We start from the raw sequence: 17,554 nt of genomic DNA, 5'->3' as shown, positions 1-17,554 counted from the left end.
TCATAAGGCTCATTAGTGTCATAAGTAATTTTGGTCAGAGAGCCTGAAAACGTCCGCCATGCTTCAAATTGAATGCAGCCAGTTTTGCATACGTCTTTTTATGGTCATCTCGGTGTATAAATATATAATTAGTTTGGGAAGAGCATAAAAGTACACTAACTGGACATAATCCATGTTTTCTTCTGTTGGTAACTGAAGTGTGGGGCCCTATGTATCACTAAAGTCTCATCTCTGCATATAGGCATAAAATGTGCCATCTGGTACTGCTAAATCTTTTTTATGAGAGATACTGTGCTCTTTCCAGTTTACTCCTCCTGTCCTAGTTGTTGAATCTGTTGATAAAATTATGATTTTAACCATATCAGGCACTTCACATCTCTCTCTCTCTCTCTCTCTCTCTCTCTCTCTCTCTCCTCTCTCTCTCTCTCTCTCTCTCTCTCTCTCTCTCTCTCTCTCTCTCTGTGTGTGTGTGTGTGTGTGTGTGTGTGTGTGTGTGTGTGTGTGTGTGTGTGTCTGTCTGTCTTTCTCTCTATCTTCCTGCAATTTTCATTTGACGACTCTTTGTAACAGGAAAATTTTTTCAATGTGTACGTCCCATTGGTGATGTTTTAATCATTAGCTGTATTTCCACTAGTTTTTTTTCACCCTGCTGTTCTTGTAAGTAATTCTTCATTCCTTATTCTGCCAGTCCCGTCCACATTAAACAGTTTTCTCACAAAGAGCATATCAAAGTTTTCCTAGCAGTTTGCTTTCTACTTTATGGCTGTCATCGATTCACTATGGTATATCCTGGACAAAGCTCTTGGGGAATCTATTTCTTAGTCATTCTAGTATCTAGTTTATTAAATTTGTTCCTCTCAAGAAACCTTACATCTTTTGAAAACTCTGAATTCTAGATGTTTTACTATTTATTTCCTGTGAACAGTTTTTGTTTTCTGTCACCATATCTCCCAAATAACTAAAACATTTTATTTGTTCAAAGGTGTTCAATTCCAGCCATGTTTGAACTGGAATTCATGTGTGCCAAAGGTAATCTCCTTTGTTTTTCCCTCAATACTCTTTTACAATCGTAGCCACTTTTATTTATAGCTCTTCCACTGATTTTGTCAAGACTAATTCTTCATATATGTACATAACTGTATTTATCATTTATCCTCCTATTAATATGCCTTATTCTTTTGTAAATGGTTTATTCAAAAGTTACTAAGTACAAATATTGAAAAGTGTTAGTGACAAAAGACATTTTTACTTAACACAACTTTTCGAACACTCAGTTGTTTTGTCATTGCTACTTGAATTGTTACTAGAGATAAAAATCCTCTTCACTTTCCTCCAGTTCTTACTAAAACATAAAGTTATACTTCACATGGTTAGTAGGTAAGGAAATTTGTAACTAAAAAATGTCTTCGCACTAAATGTAAGTGATGTACAAAATCTTGTAATAATGTCACTAAAGTTAATGACACACCAGCTCAGCTAGCAATACAGATTTACCTTCGATAAAGATCTTTAAGTCCCCACAAATTAAAAAAAAATACCACAATAATCATATAATTATTAGTGACTCAAAACAATTTCAATTATATTGTAATACAATTGGAAAAGAATAATCAGTATTATTACTTAGCTAATAAGTGCAGAAGGAAATCCTTAAAAATAAAAATGTTTTGGGTGCTGAAATATGTTACTCACATCTGAACATGGTTTTATGATTAATCACACTGAATAAAAATAACTGCTCTCTTGTATAAAGCCATTTGACAAGACTAGATCTGAGGAAGGCTTCACAACTTATGGTAATTAGCGAGTAAAGTTTCGTATATATTCTAGCATCAGAGGATGGTAACACAACCGTCCTGAGGATGCGTAGAGCTCAACCAAACAATCGTGTGAGCAGACATCATTACATTAACCATGCAACAAGCTTACTTGTTCTGCACTGATGTGATATAATAGTGACAGAATACTGATATTCAGTTTGATACAATCATTGTCATATTTCTCCATCTGCTCCATGCTTCTAGGTTTCCACGATGTGAAGGAATGAGAGGAATTATGTTGACCAGCAGAGAAGGAACCTGCCCCATGTCTGCATCCAGCATCAAAATGAAACCTACTAACAAGCCTTCAACTGAATACATGACAAAACTAAATAGAGGAGAGTAAGTCTTTACTCAGCACTGTACAAAACTAAAGCTAGTTATTGAACATTGTGTGTGCATCCTACTGAATTACAGTAATATTCACACATCATGGTTGAAGTCTCTTTAAATCTGAAATAATTTCTGTTAAGTAATATTAGTAGCTGAGAAATTTTCTTTCACAAATATATGTTGACACAATAAACTGGGAATAAGTAGAAATTTCACCAGAAAGATACAAGAAATAAATTGTTTTTATAAGCATTGTCAACCTAATTCATTAATAGAAACCACCAGCAGTTTTCTTTGAAAAATGAAATGTGAGGAGTTCATGCATGTTTTCTAAAGAAGAAATAAATATTTGTCTGCCTCCAAAGCTAATTTTTCAATATGTCTGATATGTGGAGACCTTGTGTTAGATTCCCAGTACTGCCTGGAATTCTTGCTATGTGATACTGCTGGAACATAGTGTATCCAGTTTTGTAATGCCATTTGGGGATCTATTTGAGTGAGAAGTAGTAGTTGCCAGGTATGGAAAGGTTTAAAAGGCTGGAAGAATGGTTTGCTGATCCCATGCCCCTCTGTACTACATCTGCATGACACCGTTGGCATTGGATGACTTGACAGTCACTTGGTACTAAATGACCAGACACAGCCAGTACACATAGTATTAAATTTAGAAAGAAATACTTTCAAGGCATTTTAAACCCATGTAGAACATTTCAGAAATAAGTGTTCTATGCATTCTGGAGTTTTTCATCATCAATATCTCATATGTAAGTTTTGAGCAATGTGTGTACAGAAAGTGTGCATTCCCTAACTCCATGCACGCCTTTGCTATGTTTCTGTTGAATGACAACACCCCAATGGTATAACGTTCATCACTGTCACCCAGTAAGATATTGTTATAGTGACATGGATGTTATTGCTGTATAATGATCCAAACTGATTACCACAATGTGGTAAGTTGAAATTAAACAGTGAATAAAATTACTTTTCGTCTCTTAGCAGAAAAAAAATGATTGTGGGACCTAGAACTAATAAATAAGGACAGCAAGTTCAAACATACTTTATTAAAATAGGGAAGTCAATGTAATACATAAAGGCACTAGCATCTTGAGATGCTTTGAGTGAGATGTCACAATAAGGTATCTGAGGTACTAGGTTTTTATGAGCTCTAGCGTTCTATGTTGGTAGTCTGAACTTATACAGGTGTTGTATATCCTGCCGATAGTGTACAATTGCTGGTCCATGGGTAATAATATGGGCAGGGTGGCTGCAGTGAGCAGTTGAATTTGGGTAAATGGTTGGTACTCAGTGGATGATAGACAGCTGTTAGCCATTCTGAAAACTGGGAGTATAAGAAGGAAAAATCAAAAATAGCATAGGATGTAGTGTACTGTAACTATGCTGGGAGCAGAAAAGAAAAAGCTGTACTAAAGTAACTTTAACAGAACAGAGTCAGACCTCATAACAATAAGTTATTGACACCAAAGTCAAAACTTGAATCAGGACTGGAGTCAGACTGAGAAAGAAGTAAGAGTGTATGAAGATCTACTGCAAATTTCTGATAATAAAAGGTAAACATCTGAATATTTATCATGGCAGATTGAATAAAAGTTCAACCTGTACTCAGTGCGTTCATTAAAATTCATAGACTAGCATCATTGTGTGCAAACTTGCACCAACAGCAGAATGCTGGCTCCTTGCTCTCAGACACTCCTCTTGCACCCACTGCTTGATATAGTGTACACCAGCCGCAGATGCTGCATTCACTATTTAATAACAGTATAACATATCTCTATGACCAATTTATTTTACTTTTTACTGCATGTGAGTGCACACTGTGATTCACATCATCCCACTTCCCCCCCCTTCCCTGGGCACTGCCTCACATTTTGGTCTAGAATTCAAATAATGTAGGAAGAAAAACCAAAATAATTTTTTTTAAACTATTCACTGGAAAGAAAATGACGCTTACAGTAATAATAATGAGAACAGTAATAATGATAATAATAATGAAATTGTGAAGATGTTCAGCAAATAAACCATCATGGCTACAATATTAGTCAAAAACTAAAATCTCTTTTTAAATATTTACTGTTTAATTATAAAAGTTGTATGTCACCTGGTTAATATCCACAGGCAGTTTTATTCTATGGCCTCCCTTGGTATGAAATCCAACAATCCAAACATTTAAAGATTCTAATAAATAAAAATGTACCAAAAATCAATCTTCAACGAAAACTTATATTAGTTATACAGAATACTAAAAGATATTTACCCTGTTCCATTGCATTTATGCATCTATAACTCTGAGTATTGACCCATTATGTGCCACTCTTCAGTTATAATAATAATGATACTGTGGATAGGAATTCCACCCCAACAAAATAATTTTTTCACTGAAATGTTCATTTTTATAAAGAAAAACCATAAGAGGGATATGAATATCAGTCATAAAATACTCATCGGAGATATAAGAAATGGGGAAAATAGATCGCTACTCACTATAAAGATGACTCATTGAATGCAGGCAGGTGCAACAAAAAGACACTTACACATTCACTTTTGAACAGAGCCTTCATCAGAAGAGGAAAAACAGACACACACATACGCATTCATTCACAAAAGCAAGCACACTTCATGCATATATGACTACTATCTTGAGCGACTCGATGAAAGCAGCTGAAGGTGGCAATTGTATATGTATGAGGTTTGCTCACTTGTGTGAATGAATGAATGTGTGTGTGTGTGTGTGTGTGTGTGTGTGTGTGTGTGTGTGTGTCATTTCCCGATGAAGGCTTCCACTAAAAGGTAATATGTCATTTTATTGTGTGTAACTCATTGAGTTAGTTTCACAGTGAGTAGCAATATATCGTTTCCTTATATCATCAAAGTTTGAACCTGGAGTTTCCATTGCTTGATTTCATTACAAGAAAAGATGTTTATGTCAATAATTTCACTGCACATTTTCAGTGAGCACTTTAGCCACACTCACTTAAATTATTCTTCAGTTCTTGAATGTACTTTCATAACCGTCTGTTGTCTGTTTCCTTACTACACTGCAGTAGAACTGAACCTCCTGGTAGTACTTCAGTGCTGTGGCTCAGTAGAACTTCACTTCACAGGACATGCAAATCATGCTAAATTAGCATCCGTTCTACAATCAGGCATTAAGATATAATTGTTATTGAAACAAGCACTTGCAAATTAAAATAATGTATTCATTAATAGAGCTAGAGCTATTTGGGTGATGAGTCACCATTTCCTCCTACCACTTTACATGTTACCTATCCTGCATGGTAGCAAACAAATTGTTCATCTACATGATTCATAAAGATAATGCCAACCACATCTCCTCAGTCATCTCATTGAAAGCTTACATTTTATTCTCACTTACCATTCATCAACATATATTTTACATGCCCACAGAACACACAAACAGCCATCACTGAATAGTCATGAAACATGCTTAATGATACCAATTATATTTCTGGAGTACACATTATGAATTGCTGCAAAATAATGTAAATCAAAAAATCAGGCACACACACACACACACACACACACACACACACACACACACACACACACACACACACACTTGCACATGTACGCAAATAAATCATATTGGTGTATCATGGTAAAATAAAAGAAGTCATACAGTCACAGCTTAGGGTAGATGTTGTAGCTGAATGCACATTTATGTTTCATATGGTAAGTTATCTGAAACAAGTTGTGTGTAAATCAAAACATATTGTATGATAGCATCCAGCTGAAGGAGGATGTGCAGCTGTATCCTCACATTTGGCGGGATGCACTAAGCTCTGTCCAGTCATCCTGATTTCGGTTAACCTAGGTTCTCCAAAATGTCTTCAGGCAAATACGAGGATGGTTCCTTTACTAAGGCCACAGCTAATCATCTTTCCCACTCTCATAAAGCATATTTATATATTCTGTGTGTTTTGACGAACTGATTTTTGTTTTATAAACTTAACAGTTCAGATCTCGTGAAATGATCCCTGGATGAATAAATATAAATAAATAATTAAATAAATATGGAGAGGTGACACCCAGTGGTTTCAGGCCAACATATTTTTCTAGCATTCTGGCCCTTCGATCGTACAATGAGAGACAAGAAGCTACTGTACAAGATGTTCCTGTTGTGGGGGGCCACTACAGAAAAGCGATGACAAAGGAGGTGTCTGCTTCATTTCATATACAATCTCCTGCACAGTAAGCCATTTATCAGCCTTTTATATTAGTAAGTAAGCCTTTTTAACGGTTCTTCAAATATTCTGTATGTTGGCATAGAACCTGAGGAACATAACCACAGAAAGATAGGTAGTTTATAGTTATCATTACCTTAGTTGAAAGGCAATTAAAATCGAAGCACAGACAATAATCGTATGTAGATGGGGAAAAAGTCATCACTGGAGTAATCATTTAGAGACACTATGTAACACATGAAACTAGATCTCTGTTGGAGTGTTTCATCTTTATTTCAGGAAACATAATATTAGTGTAGAGTTCTATGGTATTAGTGTAATTAATTCAGTGATGTGTTGGGACTCATATTAAATTGTTGCTGTTGTAGTCTTCAGTCCTGAGACTGGTTTGATGCAGCTCTCCATGCTACTCTATCCTGTGCAAGCTTTTCATCTCCCAGTACCTACTGCAACCTACATCCTTCCGAATGTGCTTAGTGTATTCATCTCTTGGTCTCCCTCTAAGATTTTTACCCACCACAGTGCCCTCCAATGCTAAATTTGTGATCCCTTGATGCCTCAGAACATGTCCTACCAACTGATCCCTTCTTCTGGTCAAGTTGTGCCACAAACTTCTCTTCTCCCCAATCTTACTCAGTACTTCTTCATTAGTTATGTAATCTACCCATCTAATCTTCAGCATTCTTATGTAGCACCACATTTCGAAAGCTTCTATTCCCTTCTTGTCCAAACTATTTATCTTCCATGTTTCACTTCCATACATGGCTACACTCCATACAAATACTTTCATAAATGACTTCCTGATACTTACATCTATACTCGATGTTAACAAATTTCTCTTCTTCAGAAACGCTTTCTTTGCCATTGCCAGTCTACATTTTATATCCTCTCTACTTTGACCATCATCAGTTATTTTGCTCCCCAAATAAGAAAACTCCTTTACTACTTTAAGTGTGTCATTTCCTAATCTAATTCCCTCAGCATCACCCGAGTTAATTCGCCTACATTCCATTATCCTCGTTTTTCTTTTGTTGATGTTCATCTTATATCCTCTTTTCAAGACACTGTCCATTCCATTCAACTGCTCTTCCAAGTCCTTTGCTGTCTCTGACAGAATTACAATGTCATCGGCGAACCTCAAAATTTTTATTACTTCTCCATGGATTTTAATACCTACTCCGAATTTTTCTTTTGTTTCCTTTACTGCTTGCTCAATATACAGATTGAATAACATCGGGGAGAGACTACAACCCTGTCTTACTCCCTTCCCAACCACTGCTTCCCTTTCATGTACCTTGAATCTTATAACTGCCATCTGGTTTCTGTACAAATTGTAAATAGCCTTTCGCTCCCTCTATTTTACCCCTGCCACCTTTAGAATTTGAAAGAAAGTATTCCAGTCAACATTGTCAAAAGCTTTCTCTAAGTCTACAAATGCTAGAAACGTAGGTTTGCCTTTCCTTATTCTTTCTTCTAAGATAAGTCGTAAGGTTAGTTTTGCCTCACGTGTTCCAGTGTTTCTACGGAATGCAAACTGATCTTCCCCGAGGTCGGCTCCTACTAGTTTTTCCACTCATCTGTAAAGAATTCGTGTTAGTATTTTGCAGCTGTGACTTATTAAACTGATTGTTCGGTAATTTTCACATCTGTCAACACCTGCTTTCTTTGGGATTGGAATTATTGTATTCTTCTTGAAGTCTGAGGGTATTTCGCCTGCCTCATACATCTTGCTCACCAGATGGTAGAGTTTTGTCAGGACTGGCTCTCCCAAGGCCATCAGTAGTTCCAATGGAATGTTGTCTACTCCGGGGGCCTTGTTTCGACTCAGGTCTTTCAGTACTCTGTCAAACTCTTCACGCAATATCATATCTCCCATTTCATCTTCATCTACATCCTCTTCCATTTCCATAGTATTGTCCTCAAATACTTCGCCCTTGTACAGACCCTCTATATACTCCTTCCACCTTTCTGCTTTCCCTTCTTTGCTTAGAACTGGGTTTCCATCTGAGCTCTTGATGTTCATACAAGTGGTTCTCTTATCTCCAAAGGTCTCTTTAATTTTCCTGTAGGCAGTATCTATCTTACCCCTAGTGAGATAAGCCTCTATATCCTTACATTTGCTCAGCCATTTTGCACTTCCTGTCGATCTCATTTTTGAGATGTTTGTATTCATTTTTGCCTGCTTCATTTACTGCATTTTTATATTTTCTCCTTTCATCAATTAAATTCAATATTTCTTCTGTTACCCAAGGATTTCTACTAGCCCTCAGCTTTTTACCTACTTGATCCTCTGCTGCCTTCACTACTTCATCCTTCAAAGCTACCCATTCTTCTTCTGCTGTATGCCTTTCCCACATTCCTGTCAATTGTTCCCTTATGCTGTCCCTGAAACTCTGTACAACCTCTGGTTCTTTCAGTTTATCAAGGTCCCATCTCCTTAAATTCCCATCTTCTTGCACTTTCTTCAGTTTTAATCTACAGGTCATAACCAATAGATTGTGGTCAGAGTCCACATCTGCCCCTGGAAATGTCTTACAATTTAAAACCTGGTTCGTAAATCTCTGTCTTACCATTATATAATCTATCTGATACCTCTTAGTATCTCCAGGGTTCTTCCATGTATACAACCATCTTTCATGGTTCTTAAACTAAGTGTTAGCTATGATTAAGTTATGCTCTGTGCAAAATTCTACCAGGCGGCTTCCTCTTTCATTTCTTAGCCCCAATCCTTATTCACCTACTATGTTTCCTTCTCTCCCTTTTCCTACACTCTAATTCCAGTCACCCATGACTATTAAATTTTCGTCTCCCTTCATTGCCTGAATAATTTCTTTTATCTCATCATACATTTCTTCAATTTCTTCGTCATCTGCCGAGCTAGTTGGCATATAAACTTCTACTACTGTAGTAGGTGTGGGCTTCGTATCTATCTTGGCCACAATAATGCATTCACTATGCTGTTTGTAATAGCTTACCCGCATTCCTATTTTCCTATTCATTATTAAACTTACTCCTGCATTACCCCTATTTGATTTTATGTTTATAAGCCTGTAGTTACCTGACCAGAAGTCTTGTTCCTTCTGCCACTGAGCTTCCTAATTCCCACTATATCTAACTTTAAACTATCCATTTCCCTTTTTAAATTTTCTAACCTACCTGCAGGATTAAGGGATCTGACATTCCACACTCTGATCCATAGAATGTCAGTTTTCTTTCTCTTGATAAAGACATCCTCTTCAGTGGTCCCCGCCTGGAGATCCGAATGGGGGACTATTTTACCTCCGGAATATTTTACCCAAGAGGACGCCATCATCATTTAATCATACAGTAAAAGTGCATGCCCTCGGGAAAAATTACGGCCGTAGTTTCCCCTTGCTTTCAGCCGTTCGCAGTACCAGCACAGCAAGGCCATTTTGGTTATTGCTACAAGGCTAGATCAGTCAATCATCCAGACTTTTGCCCTTGCAACTACTGAAAAGGCTGCTGCCCCTCTTCAAGAACCACACGTTTGTCTGGCCTCTCAACAGATACCCCTCCATTCTGGTTGTACCTACGGTACGGCTATCTGTATCGCTGAGGCACGCAAGGCTCCCCACCAAAGGAAAGGTCCATGGTTAATAGGGGGGCATATTAAATTAGATAAATATTTATCAATGATACTGAAAGACTTTTTTTAAACTTAGCCTGTTGTAATAACAATATAGTACACTAAGTTTCACCAATTTTCATAACCAAGCAGTCTTCAATCCTGTATATTGCAAAATGGCCTGTGTTTAAACGTATGGTAATAGCTAGTATAAAATTAAGAATTAAAGGAAGTTACCTAAAGACAGGAGTTACTGGTACAGAAAAGAGTAGATTTCATAAAATTAGAGAAGGGATCACATGCTCACACTTTCAGATGAAAATGAAATTTAGAGGTTACTTCCATGCCAATTTTAGATACTCCTTTGAAAACAACCATCCTGAAGATGCAAGGAGGCAAATCAAGGAATCATGTGAGCCGAAATCATTACATTAACCATACAACAAGCTTACTTGCTCTGCACTGATGTAATATAAGAGTGACAGAATACTGATATTCAGGGGGATACAAGCATTGTCAGATTCCTCTGACTACTTCATGCTTCTAGGTTTCCTCCACATGAAGCAATGGGAGGAATTATTTTGACTAGCAGACAAGCAGCCTGCCCCATGACTGCATCCAGCATCAATATGAAACCATGTAGCAGGCCTTCAGTTGAATACATGACAAAACAAGAAAGAGAAGAATAAGTCTTTACTCAGTGCTGTGCCAACCTAAAGTTAGTTATTGAGCATTATGTGTGTTTTCTACTGGATTAGAGTAATTTCATCATGAAGTCTCTGTTATGATGTTCAATCTGAAATAGTTTTGGTTAAGTAATATTAGTAGCCTAGAAATCTTCTTTCACAAATGTCTGTTGACACAATAAATGTGGAATAGTTATGAACATTGTCAACCTAATTGATTAACAGAAACCATCACCAGTTCCCTTTGAAAAATGAAATGTGTTCAGCTAATGAATCTCCACTAAAGTAGAATTAAATATTTGTCTGCCTCCAAAGCTAACCTTTCATTATGTCTGATATGTGGAGACATTGTGTTAGATTCCGAGTACTGCCGGGACTTTAAGCCAAGTGAGACTGCTAGAACATAGTGTATCCAGTTTTTTAATGCCATTTGGGGATCTATTTGAACGTGAAGTAGTAGCTCTGAGGTCTGGGAACGTTTAAGAGTGTGGAAGAATGGTACACTGATCTCATGGCCCTCTTTACTGCATCTGAATGACACCATTGACAGGGGATGACTTAGCAGTCAGTCAGCACTAAGTGACCTGACACGGCCAGCATATGTAGCTTTAGCTTTACAAAGAAATACTTCCAAGGCACTTTAACACCATGTAGAACTTTTCAGAAACCAGTGTTCCTAACCATTATGGAGGTTCTCATCATGATAATCTCATATGTAGATTTGAAGCAATGTGTGTAGAGTAAGTGTGAATTCCCTAAGCTTCATGCATGCCTTCACTATGATTCTGTTGAATGCTGTTACAGTGACATGGACGTTATTGGTGTAGAATGATCCAAACTGCTTACCACAATATGGTAAGTTGAAATTAAACAGTGAATAAAATTACATTTCATCTTTTTGCAAGAAAAAGGCATGAGACGTAGTACTAAATAAGGATAGCAACTTCAAACTTACTTTATTAAAATGGGGAATTCAATGTTATACATAAAGGGACTAGGTCTTGAGGTGCTTGGAGTGGGGTGCCATAGTAAAATGGCTGAGTTAGTAGGATTTTATGAGCCCTAGTGTTCTAGGTTGGTGGTCTAATCTCATGCACCTGTTTATAAGCTGCCAATAATGTTGAATTGGTGGTCCATGTGTGATAATGTGTGACAAGTTGGTGCAGTGAACAGTTGAATTTGGGTAAATGGTTGGTACTCAGTGGATGAGTGACAGCTGTCAGACATTCACCAAAGTGGCAGTATACGTAGGAAAAATCATAAGTAGGATAAAATGCAGTGCGTTGTAACTATTCTGAGAGTAGAAGAGAAAAAGCTGTACTAAAGTATCTTGAAAAGAACAGACTGAGACATCATTAGAATAACTCACTGACAGCAAGGTCAAAACTTGAGTCAGTACTGGAGTCAGACTGAGAAAGCATTAACAGGGTATATAGATCTATTGCAAATTTGTGATAATAAAATGTAAGTATGTGAATATTTATCATGGCAGGTTGAATAAAACCTGTACTGAACCTGTTTTTTTAAATATATTCTCTAGTACCTTGTTATACAAACTTGATACCATCAGGCCCACCAACAGCGGTATGCTTGCTCCTTGCTCTCAGACACTCCTCCTGCACCCACTGCCTTATGTCATTTGCATTCACTACTTAATAACAGTGTAACACACAATTGTGAACATTTTGTTTTACTTTTTACTGCATGTAAGTGGACACTGTGAGTCATATCATCACACGCCCCCCCCCCCCCCCCCCCACCCACTCCTAGTTTCACATTGAGTATCAATGTACCTTTCCCTTATAAGATCAAAATTCCAACCTCGAAATTCTGTTGCTTGATTTCATAACAGATAAAGGTGTTTCTGTCAATTATTTCACTGCACATTTTCAAAGAGCACTTTTGCCACAATTGCCTAACTTGTTCTTCAGTTTTTGAATATATTTTTGTAATGTTGTGTAGTCAGTTTTCTTGCTACACTGGACCAGAACTGAATCTCCTGTGGGAACTTCAGTGCTGCAGCTCAGGACAGCTTCAGTTCATTGGACATACAAATCATGCTACATTAGCATCAAGTCTACAATCCATCATTCAGAAATAATTGTTATTTAAAGGAGCACTTGTAGATAAAAACAATGTGTTCATTAACAGAGCTAGAACTATGTTGGTGATAAATATCCATGCCCCCATACCACTTTTAACATTACCAATTCTACGTGGTAGCAAACAAATTTAAATTTACATGTTAAAAAAAATAATGCCAACCACATCTCCTCAGTCATCTCATGGAAAGCTTATATTTTATTCTCACTTACCATTCATCAGTATATATTTAAGATATGCACAGAATACTCTGACAGCCATCATTGTTTAGTCATGAAAATCACTTAGGGCTACCCCTTATGTTTCTGGAGTAAGCATTGTCACTTTCATACACTAAAATAGTACATGTCTTTCATAAACCTGAAGATATGTTTCTGGAGTTTCTGGAGTAAGCATTGTCACTTTCATACACTAAAACAGTTACATGTCTTTCATAAACCTGAAGATATATGTGACTTCTTTTTATTCTACATAAAACTTGGTCTCAGTGTCAATCTATCTGTTTTAACTTTTTATTGTGTAATTTTTTCTTCTTGCACAGTTGTTCTCTTTCTATGAACAAATAATGTATAGTTATTTTTTTAAATTACTTCAAAAGAAACAGGTAGTATGATGATTATAGTGTACTCCATTTCCAGTGGCTATATTTTAAAATCATCATCAAATATTTACCATGCTTATCAGTCTCCTTCCATGAGTTGTTCTCATTTATCTTAGATAACAACTGCCTTGCTAAGTTGAATTTATTGCCTCTCCAATAGTTTACACAACTCTACAAGCACAGATAAGTAAACTCTTCCCAGTCCATCTTACAGCAGGCATTTCTAGGTTTATAAAACCATGGGAATCCCTCCATTATTCATCCACTTCCTGCAATTTCTTGATCATTATGTGTTAGTGTTCCATACACTTTATATTTCCAGCATCACCAGTGCTACGTGCTTTATATTACCAAGCACTTTCTCATAATGAACACATGTTTGATCTTAACCCCTTTGATTTTACAGTATCATATTTTTTCCCCAGCTGTTGCATCTGACTTCACCACCAAAAGGACATTAGTCCCATAAAAATTTTCTAAATTGTAAAAAAAATCTGTTATGTCACTGTTCAAATCACTACCATCTCCATTACCAACTGCTTCTATGCCATTCACTTCATCATTTACGTAAACAAAAAAGTGGAATCACCACTGATGAAATAGTTCTTTATTTAATGGGTCAATGAGGGCCCAATATTTTGGAAATTAGCTTGTTTACATTATGAGGCGATGAAGGGAATGGTGGAATTTTGTGCCTGTTGGATGACATCTGATCATTGAGCGATGAGCTATCCATCATGAATAATGTTGGGAGAAGTTGAATACCACAAAACAACAAGTTGTGATAATAAATTTCACTTTTAAAATAATATAACTTTGTTCTGCATCAACATGGACATTGGTCACTGCTACCTTCATTATATCACACTCATTCACATTATCTGGCTACTGCAAACATTCACATATTTGACTGTCTTCCAACGGAGAACATTTAGTTTCTAAGTTGCAATCTATTCTGAAAATTACATTCTTAACCTTGCCATTAAAACTTATGTATTCACTTGAGTTACATTCTATCCCCAACTTTGTTTTTGGCATCAGTGCCTCCTTTGGTTACTATAATTTCCATTGACTTGATACTACTAATATTTTCTGCCTTTAGATTCTTTATATTTTTCTTTATTTCTTCCAACTAGCCATTAATTTTCACAGAAACTTGCAATATTAAATTCTGGTGATCCACTTTCATTTCAGAGCCATTCAGAGAAGATATACTGATTTCATTCTCTGAAGCTTAACTGCAAGGAAAACGATTATTTATCTTTATAAAATATAATCTAAATGCAAATGTAGTGTGTTACTAAGCTTAAGATACAAAAAATATGCAGGAAGTATGAGGGCACTTAACACCGTCTTTTGTGCACTGCAGAAACAATTCCAGTAACAAACTGGAAAACGAAAATTAAAATCATGTAATATGTTCAGAGCGTCTTTAGACCTATATTTTTGCCATACCATGTGTCCCACACAGTAAGTACATTTGGTTCCAGTCAGCACACAAGTAATAGGGTTATTGTTATTTTTTGATTATTAGATTGTATATGTTTGCTTAGATGTTAGTTTTGCAGAGACTGGGTGTGTGTGATCCCTATGGTGAGTGATGGAAACAAGTTGCTAGTTGTCAGGAAAGCCTGCTCCTATCCACCCATGGCACTGTTGCAGTAATGAGGGAGATGTGGGGGGAGTTATCAGATGGTTGTGCAACAATGTGTCATACAAACATAAGTTCCTTACTTACACCTACAATGAGGCAAAATACATGAGTTGTGATGTTTCAAAGTGGGGATCAGCACCCCTACATAGCAGGCTGGTCACATTCAGCGTAGCATGCTTAGATCAACAGGAGGCCTTATGTCATGGCCGGCATGCAGTTTCACCCCCAGTGTAGCAGGCAGCAGGTCATACTATGTGTGTGGCACAGACATAAGGTGGGTGAAGGCTGTGATATCAAACAGGTACTGATATGCGGGTTTGCTTGGGAAGCACCAAAGCATACAGAACCAATCTGTGGTCCCAGGTGGACAGCAAGAATTTGTATTGATGAATTTATCCCACAAAGGATATCAATCAGTAACAGGGTGTACTGTCTTGGGGCCTCAAACAACAGCACAATTTCGCCACACATGATATAGAACAATTGTACAGTTTTCCCACACAGAGGACAAAAGAGCAGGAGAGTTTGCCAGCACAAGGTATGGCAAATATCTGGGCAAGCCATGCAGCACGAAACTGCAAAGCAAGCCTGTGAGAAGAGATAGAAATTAGTCGGCAGGAAGGCCACCAGCTTGAATGTACCAAGTGAGAAGCATTCATACTTTTTACTGACAGCAAACTGACATTTAGTAAAGACAGTGGCTGGCAGTAGCAACTTGATAACTGATTTCTAAATAATATCTTTCATTATAATTGTCTTGTAGTTACTTTGTGATGCCAATTCATACTGCCTGTCTAAACTGGGTAATGTTTATATGAATTCAGACTGTCATTGTTTCTGGAGTGGCAGCTCTGATCTTCCTTAATAGTTTAGCAGTTTCACTGTTCTCAAGCCCTGGGTAATAACATCTGCAGTGTCAGCATAGTCTGAATATATCTCTTTATGCAAGATGCTTACTTGGCCCTGTTACTGAGTTGCCTTACCTTACCCTGGTTGAGGCTGCTGTTAAGCCAGTCAGAGTGTCTTTCTTCTAGACCAGATGGAGCCATAACACAAAAATTGATGCCTTTCGCTTCATTGGAATCATAAGGCTCAAGAGTATCATAAGTAAATTTAGAAACAGAGCCTGAAATCATCCTCCATTCTTCAAATTGAAAGCACCCAGTTTTGCATGCGTTGTTTTATGGTCATCTCTGTTTATAAATATATCATTAGGTTGGAAAGAGCTAACTGGATAAAATCCATGTTTTCTTTTGTTGGTATTTGAGGTTTTGGGCCCTATGTATAATTAAAGTCTCATCTCTGCATACACACAGAAAATGTGCCATCTGGTATTGCTAGTTCTTCTTTATTACAAGAGATACTCAGTACTTTACTTTCTTGTTCCCTAATCTGTAGATATCATCATATTTTTTAACCCTATCCAGCATTCCCCACCTCTCTCTCTCTCTTTCTCTCTCTCTCTCTCTCTCTCTCTCTCTCTCTCTCTCTCTCTCTCTCTCTCTCTCTCTCTCTGCCACTCTCTTTCCCTCTATCTCTATTTGTCTCTCTCTTCCCTGCAATCATTCTTTTAATGACTATTTGCTACAGGCAAATTTTGTCAGAATGTCTGATTGGTGATGTTTTCCTCATTACCTGTATTTCCACAAGTTTCTTTTCATCTTGCTGTTCTTGTAAGTAATTCTTCATTCCAGATTCTACTAGTCCCTTTTTCATTAAACAGTTTCCTCACAAAGAGCATATGAAGCTTTTCCAAGTAGTTTACTTCTTACTTTATGCCTGTCTATGATTCACTATGATATAATCTGGACATAGCTCTTGGTGAATCTCTTTCTTTGTCCCTGTCAACAAACCTTCCATGTTTTGAAAACTATTTATTCAAAGGTGTTCCCTTCCACTCATGTTTGAAATAAAATTTGTATAATGAAATGGCATCTCTTTAGTTTTTCCCTCAGTTGTACTTGTTCAATACTCTTTTACATTCCTACCCATCATAAATTGTAGTTCCTCCCCTAATTTGGCAAGACTATTTCTTCATGTGTGTACTTAATTGTATATATCATTGCTCCTCCAATTATTATGCCTCTTGCTTTTTTAAATGGTTTATTTAGTAATTTCTCAGTACAGATACTGAAAAGTGTTAGTTACAAAAAACATTTTAACCTAATATATCTTTTCTAACACTCACCTGTTTTGTCATGGGTACTTTTTGTCATGTACAGCTGATTTATAAATTTTCTGTCTTTTAAGTCTGCACCAACAACCTACATCTTCAGGAGGATACTCCAGTAAATTTTCCAGTTAAAATACTGAAGTTTCACTGTACTGTTTCTTTCACTACATTTCCTTTGCGACTATGTTCTCTCAGAAATCTCCTGTTTGGTAGGAGAATTGTTATTAGAGATAATACTAATACTAAATACTAAAAGATTCATTAATACTCCAGTGGTTAGCAGATAAAGAAATTTGTAACTAAGAAATTTCCTCACACTAAATGGGAGAGCTTTACGAACCCTTGTAAATATGTGACTAAAGACAATGACACACCTGC

This window comes from Schistocerca gregaria, chromosome X, assembly GCF_023897955.1.
Source record: "Schistocerca gregaria isolate iqSchGreg1 chromosome X, iqSchGreg1.2, whole genome shotgun sequence".
NCBI lineage: Eukaryota > Metazoa > Arthropoda > Insecta > Orthoptera > Acrididae > Schistocerca > Schistocerca gregaria.
The sequence above is the reverse complement of the archived record's forward strand: the minus strand, read 5'-3'. Positions refer to the sequence as shown.